Consider the following 11,494-nt stretch of genomic DNA (forward strand, 5'->3'; position numbering starts at 1 on the left):
CACGTACACACACACACACACACACACACACACACACACACACACACACACACACACACACACACACACACACACACACACACACACACACACACACACTCACACACACACAGCTGACTCAGGCAGGTGTGTTGGCGCGTATTACTGCCTAATACCCTGGCAGGCTCGGGCAACGGGTTCAGCTGTACCTCAGCTAAACAGAAGTGCGTTGCTCTCAGGGTACGCCGGGGTGGACTGGGAGGCGGGGTCCCAGCGCCCTCATCGCGCCGTGTTTCCATCCTGGAGGTCTTGTGATCCGGATTCCTTCCCGTTCTCCTGTGCGCCGACGGTTGTAGCGAGAGAACAACTATAACAGAGAATGCTCCTCATCTACGGGGGGAAACTCTTGCCACCACGGAGCATTCATTCTCAATGTGCACACACACACACACACACACACACACACACACACACACACACACATTCATGCTCACACACACACACACACATACATACACACACAATCACACACACATGCATGCTCACACACACACACGTGCATGCCCACACACACACACACACACACACACACACAATCACACACACACAAACACACATGCTCACACACACTCACACAAACATTCTGAAACACACACGCACACATGCTCACACACATACACACCTCCAAACACACTACTTGCCACGGTAAACTCCCATAGAGTTCAGTCTGGCGACGCAGTCTAATCAGCCCTTCTGAAACCACAGACCAGACCCCCGCGGAACGGACGCTCTGACTCACAAACACACACCGTCAGGCGCTTTTTCCCCGAAAACCGCAGAGCCGCCGCGGTGATAAACACGGTGCTTTCCCCTCGACCCAGATGCCCGGCTCCTCAGAGGGGACGGCTGGACAGTGCGTTCAACATGGGCACTGCGCGTGAGCACATGCCGACGTCTGGCTGAATGTTGGCCAACAGAGGCGCTCAGATGCGCGCATGTGCACACGCCCACTAGGACAGAGCCCAGCACGCACCGCTTATTATAGAACATGCAGCTGCCTCCACATGAGCCAAATGATTTTGGAGCCCCACGTGACAACAACACGCTGATCCAGATCCCTATGGTCTGAGTGGGCCGTGGCAGGTCTTCCGTGTGTGTGTGTATGGGTATGTGTGTGTGTGTGTGTGTGTGTGTGTGTGTGTGTGCGTGTGTGTGTGTGCGTGTGTGTGTGTGTGTGTGTGTGTGTGTGTGTGTGTGTGTGTGTGTGTGTGTGTGTGTGTGTGTGTGTGTGTGTGTGTGTGTGTGTGTGTGTGTGTGTGTGTGTGTTTTTGTGTTTGTGTGTGTGTGTGAGATTGTGAGTGTGTGTGCGTGAATTCGTGCATGCATGTGTGTTTGTTATCAAGATTTTACATTGAAAACAGCTGGAACGAAAGCTGAGAAGCTGTCTCAACATAGAGTTTACTTCTATTACTTGTTCGTACGTGTTCATATGAACTGATTTGTGATTATTTATACTCTCTTTAAACTCCTTTTACTTTTGCTCACGGAATGTGCATGCATTCAATCAGAGTACGATCTCCTCACACACTCTCTGCAGTTTGAACCAAATATAACAATTATCCTGAACATCATTTCATTTGACTTTCTGAATTGTGTTTTTTTTATTCAGCCAAATCCCTCGCCTCGCCCATGTCTTTGTCTCACTCAACCCTCCCCTTTTATGTCCTGTTTGTGAGAGCTCTCCCACACTCTGCCAGCCCACTCCACGTCCCAGCATAATGGCTGCTTGCTGAGGCCTTTCAGCTGTGACAACAAGCCAAAGGTTTCCATTCAGCACTATTTGTAACAAGGGCAAAGCTGGAGCCGATCGAAAAGTGACCAGTCAGCAGGATTTACCTCTTGGAGAGATGAGATGAGAGTAAAATTAATTAGTTTAGAAAAAGAGAAATAGGGAGAGGCAGAAAGAGAGATGGAGAGAGAGCAAAGGACAAGTGGAAGTTGTCGCTGTTTGCAACAGGCTGTCCATAATTAATAGAGGTTCATGGAGAGAGGTGTGCACACTTTTTAATCTGCATAGCAGCAATGCCCCTATAACAGCTTTATATCATACAGCATAACACATGCAAAATTCATTAGATAAATAAAGAATTAAATATATTAATATAATATAATAAGCTAATAAATAAAGACAAAAAATAGACTGTTACACCCACAGGATTTCCTGATTCCTGCGAATGGGTGGAAACATGACATGAAAGGAAAGAAAAGGAGACCAGGAAACTAAAATGATTATTTTTAACAGTGGAAACACATCCAGAAAGGAGAGTAGAGGGGAGGCAGGGGGGGCAGGGGGAGATTTACTGAACGTAAAGCACCATTACTGTGGTTCAGGCTCATTGGTATGACTTATGATCCGCTGGTATCCATGACTGCAGCTGTAACCTTTGGTAAATGATTCTACTTAGTCCGCGACATGGCCACCAGCGCAAAAAGAGATAAAATTAAAATCCCAGGGCAGCTCAGACACAGACACACACACACACACAAAAACACACACACACACACACACACACACACACACACACACACACGTTCATATAATTACATATTCATATTTCCACACACACACAAGCAGAAAAAAAGCATTCACACACACATCAGACCGAAACATGCCTGTACACGACGGAAAGCGAACCCACATCCATAATCACACACTAAGGCTCCGATAATCTCTCAGCTGCGAGGTGGCTGAGACCGACACTATAGGCCCTGCCCAGCGCTCGATCTCCCACCAGCTTAATATGCATCGCTTCCTCTCTCCTCTCCCTGCACTACTCACTCCACGGGCCGGCAGGACAGAGGGGGTGCGATGCAGATTACTGCTGTATTCTAATTTAGGAAGTGTTCTCATTATGGATGCCTGGATGGAGAGAAGGAGGAGGAGGAGGAGGTGGACACAGAAAACCTAACAGAGAGAGACACACACACACACACACACACACCGACACACACACAGACACACACACAAACACATACACACAGACAGAGGGTGAGTGTAAGTATTAGGTTGAGAGGAGTGAGGAGAACACTTCAGTTAGCATGCAGGATGCCACTTGTCCATAGCCCAAGGTAAGAGAGAAACACAGAGCTAAGCTACTTCATGGCTTCATCCAGCAGGAAAAATGCAGAGGAAGGGCTTTTTCCTCTAATGGAAGCCATTCATTATCGAATGCCCCTTACACTTTCACAGTCATCACTAACTTAAGTTAAATCCAATGAACGGGATAGGGTTGTATATAGCAAGCCCCCCTCTTCAATCTTTCCCTATGCCCCCTATGCCTCTCTCTCTCTCTCTCTCTCTCTCTCTTGCTCTCTCTCTTTCTCGTTCTGTGTCACACAGAGCCTATCTCGACTTCCCGTAATGGATTGTATGCTTTCAGGAGCTGCATCATGGAAAAGTCTGATTTTATCAACAGATGAACGACCGCAGGTCAAAGGTCAAGTCCAGCTCTGTTGTTTTGACTCTCAAACTTTGTGGGCCTGCACTGCTTCCTCCCATCTAATCCCCGCTGGTGATATGGTTAAGTGTGTATGGGTGCGTGTGCGTGTGTGTGTGTGTGTGAGTTTCTGTGTGTGGTGTGTGTATGTGTATGTGAATCCTGATGATGCCCAAGGTAAAGAGAGACATTACCTTGCAAGACAGGGATGTTGTGCTCCTCAAGTGCAGATGGCATTGGAACTAAAAGAATTCAATCATTTCATTGGCAGAACTACCATGATGTAGAGAAATTAAAATAAAAAATAAAACATAAAATCGGAGAATTGAATGGCGCTGTAACAACTGTTTGAGGTAGCCCCAGAATAGAGATTTGGGGAGAGGCCGTGCCGTTTTTCAGCATGCTTTAATTTGGTTCCAACCAAGTCACACTCCTTTTTCAGTCTGCCCTGACAACTGCTTTTTTTAAACAGACACCCGATACAACTGGACCCTCCTGGAACCCCCACCCTGCCAGTCTAACCCCCCCCACCCTCCCAAACCCCCCCCGTCCTCCTCGTCAAGATAAAGATACACTCAGGGAGACGGGTGGGGGAGGGGTACAGAGCTGGCTGGGATCTGCGTGTGTGCGTGCGTCCGTGATGTACGCGAGTATGAGTGTGCGTGCGAGTGTGTTTTGTCTGGGGTCCTGACGCCAGGGTTGCACGTCTCAATTGCGTCCAGTGCTGTGTCTTCGGCATTCCACTGGGCCGCTGACAGTTCGGAGTCTCACACATACATCCCACTTACTAGCCCCCCGCCGGCGCCTCTGCTCCTGATCCAATACTTTGAGACTACACACAAGAGGGAAGGTCAATCCTGAACTGTGTCGAACCTAAAATAGCCTGTCTTCTGTCCGGAGCACAGGTACAGATGAGTGATGGGGGCAGACTTTGAGCAGTAAATGGAAATAAACAACACAGTTCCGCTCACATATTGAGACAAAAAGGGGGAGACTTAAGCTGCCACCCAAACTGAATACCGGAGAAAATTTGAATTGGTTTACTTTGTCCACTCATCCATGCACTCAATCATCTGAACAGTCTCAGTGCAAGTGTGTATGTTTGTACGTGTGTGTGCGTGTCTGTGTGTTTGTGGGTGTGTGTAGGTGCATAGGTGCGGCTATATGTATTGTGTTTCTGAGTACATGCATGTGTGTGTTGTGTGTGTTGTGTTTTCTTGGTTGTGTGAGTGTGTATCTGTGTGTGTATGTGTGTGAGTGCTTGCGCGCGTGCGTGCGTGCGTGTGTGTGTGGGTGTGCATTTGTGCATATGTGCATCTAAGTGTAAGGGCAAAAGGGGACAAGCTGCAATGGAAGACGGTGCATGTTGCAGCCAGCCAAAGCTTCAAATGGATTGGGAGGTGGAAGGTGAAAGGTACTAACCCTGAAATAGCTATCTGTCTAAAGAGGCGTGTGTCTACGAGAGGTGGGTGGGTGGGGTGGGGATGGGTCGAAGCAGATCACGGCCCTCCGGTGAGGAGGGACGAAAGGGAGGGGAGAGATTTCCCTGCTGACGAGTGTTAATTAGGCCAGAGGTAGGCCGACCTGCTGCGGCTTGTTCCATGCGACACAGACCTGCGGAGACGGGATTTACCTTCTCCAGCTGCTCCCGAACCCCCCCCCCGGTGCCTGGCCTAATGCCAGCCTTATTAAAGGGACATGTGACATTCAATAGGGAGGGGCGGCTGGTGATAGCACTTGGTACCGGTCAGGGGAAGCCGGCGGTTTAAAACTGCCCGCTCTATTTATCTCTGACTCGATCTCGGTCTAATTCCAACTCCCCCACCACTCTCTCTCTCTCTCTCTCTCTCTCTCTCTCTCTCTCTCTCTCTCTCTCTCTCTCTCTCTCTCTCTCATTTGCCCTTGTTCACCCTGCCGAATCATCTTTATTAGCCTATTGAAAATAGAGCAGGTAGGGCATGTTAAACCATGTGTTCCACATGCCGCCGATGACAAACGATATTACCGTTAATGGAGAGTCATTAATACTTATGCTAGGAAAGTCTGTTTCTTGTGTGGTCAGGTATGATATGGCCTGAGGTAGCCAATCACAGAAAATTGGAAGCGAGAAATCTGTGCTGAAAGCAACAGATTCCATGGTGGGAGGGTATGTAGAACATGGGTAAGCACATGCTCCTGTTCCATATTGTTGTAGTGTCTTCTTACATGGGGACAGTTAAAGTAATTGTGTGAAGGGATACCAATGCTACAAATGGATTCCAGGCAGGCCGGTATTCCTTGTTAAAAGCTAGCACATGCTATTGTCATGCAGGGAATAACACACGCACGTGCACGCACAAACATACACACAGATAGCCTTGCGTCCAGTTGACAGTGTGTGAACACCTGGTGGGGATCTAGGAGCAATTGACATTCCTTGGGCCATAGGGTTTAATCCCTCCAGATTAGCATAGATAGTTTACCTCGGGGGTCATCAGCATGCAGCACCACAGACCTGCAGCCAGTCTTAAGGCTCCGGCAGTCAAATCGTCTCACAGAGCTCAGTGGATGTGGAACAGCGAAGCCCACAGTCCATTGCCAAATTCTGTTTTGTGCATGGAGAACGTAAACTAGTAACATATGCTTTTCCACAGTGTATCAGTTCTGTCTGGGAGTCTCACACGAACACAGGCAAATAAATACCACAAACACACACACACACACACAAACACACACATCAGCACTCACACTCACACACAGACACAATCACAAACAGTGCTCCCAAAAAGGGAGAGAATAGCCACCTTTTGTAGCGTTTTCGATGTTTTGCTGACATTCAACATTTGCCATCTCCTGCCTTAGGAGAAAGTCCCTGGATGAAGGGGCTTTGGCTTAAAGCCTTGATTGCCTTAAAGCTTGCCTGCCTGGCGGGGCTTGTGATAGGGGGGGGGGGGGGGGGGCTGGCCGACGGCATGCAAGGTGAGGCTGGGTCTCTTTGAGAGGTGGGCTTATGGCTGGCGCTATGGAGGAGGTCAGTAAAGAACATAGGTAAACATTTGCGGCGGAGATTGCGGTGGGAGGGGGGGGACGGTGACTCTGCCTGTGCCTCGACCGTGACGGGGTCGGAACCCCAGTGCCATGTTCTTGTGAGCAGTAACACACGGCTACACAGTGACTATGATATGACTGTGATATGACACAAGAGCTGTTGCGGAGGCCGTGGCCACATGATCAACGACAGCGGAGACACAAACACCAGTGGGATTTGTGTGAGTCATTGCAGTTGGCTCTTCAGGGCCTGGGAATGACCCTTTACAGCTGCCCTAGTCCTCTAAGTGTAGCAATGTACAGTACGAGTGTGTGAGTGTGTGTCTTCTGCTGCATCCGGTGGGGTGGTCTGAGAATGCAACAGCTATACCTCCCGGCGCTCCTCGTTCATGCTCCCACACACAGCTGCTCATCATCCAGCCAGTGTGTCGCAACATAACACCTGTCTGCGTGTGTCTGCCTGTGTGTGTGTGTGTGTGTGTGTGTGTGTGTGTGTGTGTGTGTGTGTGTGTGTGTGTGTGTGTGTGTGTGTGTGTGTGTGTGTGTGTGTGTGTGTGTGGTGGTGTGTCTCTGGGCCTGCCAGTGAACCAGAATGCAGTGACACACTAGAAGGTACATTCAATTGCATTAGCAATCCCTGATGCACCTTAGATGGAACAGTCATATCCTTCCTCTGAGCCTGTCTGTGTCTTCATTACCGCCCCCCGCCCCGCTCCACTGCTGCGTCGGGCAAAAACCCATTCATTAAGCACGGCTACAGTGATGGATCTGACCAGAGAAGTCCTGGGATCAATGCTGTAATGAAGGGCACAGCCGCGGTGTGTGGGTTTGTGTTTGTGTGTGTGTGTGTGTGTGTGTGTGTGTGCGGATGGGAGGGTGAATGCATTTATTATCATTAGCAGAGATAATGAAATCTGCATCCTCCCCCCCCCTCCACTTCTTGCTAACAATGGGCTACTTCCAACGCCGGAGTGAATGTCAAAATGAAACGCGGGCACGGCCCTAAGGGTGGGCCAAAGGAGCTTTGTGTGTAACAACGACAACCAGGTCTCTCATGGTTTGAGGCCCGGTGGGTGGAGGGGCCTGGTGTCATGGGAGGACTCTGTGGAGGGGATGGGGGGGGGGGTGGGAGGGTAGGCAGATTAAAACATTTAGATAGGAATGGAAATGGGATCAATAAAAAATGAGTGAGAAATGTCACGCACGCCTCTCAATCATGAGCGATCGCAGCCTCTGCCGCCTGCAAATTATCCACAGCATTGGCTATGAATAAGATTAGCATTTCCATTCTTACTGGGGAAACCCTCATAAACTAAATTACAGGGTATCCAGGTTTATTTCATACTTTTCCGTGCGTCTTAAATGCGTCAGTCTGACAGTCATCGCGATTGCATCGGGGCAGACTGAATCACTTCCTGGAATTATGAAGGGCAAAACAAGTTAGGACAAAATATGTTTGCTTTGCCCCTGCCTCTTTCATCGCAGCGGAAAAATAATGAAAAAAAGAATGAAATATATAATGAAATAGAACTGATGGCGTTATATTGCCGAGCAGAGTCAGGTCATTTTACCAGAAAATTAGTGGAAACTTTCCAATACTGTCTCCTGTCTTTAAGTAAAGACCCACCATTTGTCACTTTTCTCTGACCTTTGGATGAGATTAATGTCATACGGAAGCAATTTGCGGCTTCAATTGGATGGAGAAAATGTTCATATATACAATTCAGGATCAATTACTCATACCATTGGCATTTTCAGACCTCACCTGCAAGCGTAGATTAGTACTGAAATTATGTGTCTAACACATTTCAGCAGCCACAACAACGACAAGGGCTGTTAGACATCCAACCCCAGAGTTGAACTAGTTATCTTAGTGTCTTCTAGGTTGACAGTATGATCCTACAGGGGGGGGGAACCGATTCAAGCAGGACATTGCTCATCCCTTCTAATAGGTTTAGACTGGTCAACAGTAGTTGATCGCTAACCACTTAGCGGGGCTAAGGCGAGATAAGTCACCTGCTTAGAACACATGGTGTTTTGGTAAAGTTCTAGATATTAGGCGGGTTTTGTCATCTTAAAGATTGCCTCAGAACTCATCGGAGAGACCTCAAGGATTCGTAGCACCCACAACCAGCGCCTCTTGAGAGAATTTTTCTATAAATATATAATTATTAGTATGGGCTATATACTTAAACATGAATAGGCTTGACATAAGTTGTTTCTATAATCTCGGCTGAATATATTCATATCACTTTGCATTTGTTTGAACCCAAAAAATCCACTACATGCGATTTGCTATAATTGGCGAAATAATTGGAGAAATAATGAAATGGAGTGTTGAGTTCCACATGAATAAATACATGTCGTCGTCTCCCCGACATGGTGGGCCCTTGGCTGCAGGGCTAGCTCAGAGCAAGGGCTTCAGGGTGCAGACTGGGGGCCAGGCGGCACCACAGCAGGACTGCACAGCCAGGGGACAAGTGGTGGCCGGGGCCATGGTGGAGTGCCAGGAATGGCCTCTTAATCAATCAGAGGTCACCGGAGAGGACCATCCCCCCCCTCTCCCAGAGAGAAGACCATCTGATAGAAGACTCACGGCCAAGCCACTCCGAACATCGACATCTCTCCCTAGCTGCACCACCTTCGCCCCACCATCGCACCCGTCGCCTTCGCTAAGCTCTGCACACCCACAAGCCTGTTGTTGTGATTTGTCTTTATCATGGCATTATTGACGTAAAACCATAAAGACACGCTGCCCCCGTCGGACACCCTTCCACCCTGTCCACCGCTGTCATTGGATGGAGGTTGGAATGGATATAAATGTGTTTTTTTTCCAGCAAGTAATTGCATACTCTTTTTTTTGCCATTGCATATTTCTAGACCAATAGGTCCAAGGGGAGAAGTGTAACACCTGGTGCCTTGGTATTTATCTCAGGTGGGGCTCTTTTGCGACGTCCTCTCCTCGTATCATGCAAATGGTGACACAGCAGGACAATAGCAAAGCCTCTCGCTTGTTCTGTCCCGCTGACGGAAGCTCCAGGCTCCATCCCCTCCTCCTCCCTCTATTGTAGGACCCACAGCCATCTGTGGTGGCGATTCAGGCAGTAAATTAGGGAGCGGACACGGACGTCCCAGCGGTCAGGCTGTGACTAAAGGCCGAGCCCCCCCTGTATCATCCCCCTCACATCCACATGACCACGCACCTCCCTCAGGGTCAGCCGGCACTATGCGTGGCTCCCCAGGAAGGAGACAGCTCCGCTCTGCCACGGGCCCTCGGCCCTCATCAGGATCCAATGCATATGGCTCTACGCCCGCAGCAGAACCCCCCACCCGTCCCCTCCCCCTGTCCATCGCCCCGCCCTTCACCTGCATATCGCCTCCCCAGCTCTGATCGTGTTTGTGTTTGTTTTTGCCATCATTTTATACACTCGACCGGTGTCAGAAAGACTCCTAAAAACAAAATCATCAGCTTCCCTGCTGATGATATGCAGTATGTGTCTATGTGTGTATTTGCACAGCTGGATATACAAGTATAAGGCTCTATAGTTTGGAAAATTTGCTCAAAAGTTTCTCAAAATGATGGGAAATACGGACCTTTGGGAAATATGTGCAAATGATTATGGGAACTATGAAAAAGACACAGAATTGTGATAATTGACCGTTAGATAAGGAAAGCCACAATTCCCTGTCAACAGAGAGTCTCATTAAAAACTGGGGATTTAGAGACCGACTAATCAACGTGTTGCCTCTTCTTCATTTCCTAAATCCAGACTATTAAAATTCCCTTAGGGTTAATTCCAGTTCACATTACCGCTCATACGGCTTTAATATAAAACAATACCAACATGCCGAAGACAAAGGCAGCAGCGGCGGTGCAATAAAAATACATTTAGCCCTGTTGGGATGGCCTCACGTACCGTGCTGAAATAAAGCTGTCAATGCACAGAAGGGTGAGGCAAGTCAATACACTAGCGCCCCCCCACCATGCAACACCTAGCCTCTCCACAGATCCACCCACCCCATACCCATACAGCAGGCACTTAAACCCTGTTCGCCTGGACGCATCCACCTATCCGTCTACGTCACCTCCCGCCGTGACGGACGCTCATGCTGATTCAGTACTCCCTGGACCCGGTGTCCAATAGGAGAGGCCGACAGACTGTCAGTCAGTTAGACGGACAGAAAGACAGACTTTGATGAACGGGAAAAGTTGAGTAGAGTGCCAACAATCACAGATGATGAATTAAGGTTCAGAGCTAAATGAAACAGTGCCACACACATGCAACCAATGAACTGAGGCGATTTTATCCGTCGAATTACCATGTCTATGTGTTAGGGAAATGTAGGTCTCCTATGCCATGATGAGCTCAAAGATATGGAGGGATGAAAACAGGGGGCTTGTTGAATGCCAACGCAGGATTAAGTAGATCAGCAGAGCAAACTAGTATTTCCTGTGGACATATTGACATGCAGATCGCACTTCCACAGCTCATAATGGGGGGGGTGGGGGGGGGGGGGAGGATGTAAGGAGGGTGTGCTTGCTACGATGTTTAACAGATTCACACACATCTGTTAACTCGCTACTCTAATAGGTTGCAAATGGACCACTATTGTCCCGGCAAATCTCCCTTGCATGACCTGGCTGATAGAGATGACAGCTTTCATTCGAAGCCCATAAAGTTGCTAATTCTAGTTAGGGATCAATACATAAATAACCGTGTAGTCACCTTACTGCATCCTACTTGTAAATAACCCAGGGCATTTTATTCTAAAGTAAAACAAAGGGGGAAAAAATATTTTCCACTAAAAATAATTCAAAAAAGTAACTTTGAATCCCTTTTGGTAGGGCAATAGGTCTGCAACACTGATTTTTGAAAAAAAGTGAAAGCGATAGGATACAATGCAATCCAGTAAATAAGTATTTTGCTGAACAGGCTTTCAACAGCAACTCTTCTGGTGGAATGGTTTTAACTCGGCGCTCTGCTGACTTA

The sequence above is a fragment of the Gadus morhua genome, chromosome 14, assembly GCF_902167405.1.
Source record: "Gadus morhua chromosome 14, gadMor3.0, whole genome shotgun sequence".
In the NCBI taxonomy this organism is placed as follows: Eukaryota; Metazoa; Chordata; class Actinopteri; order Gadiformes; family Gadidae; genus Gadus; species Gadus morhua.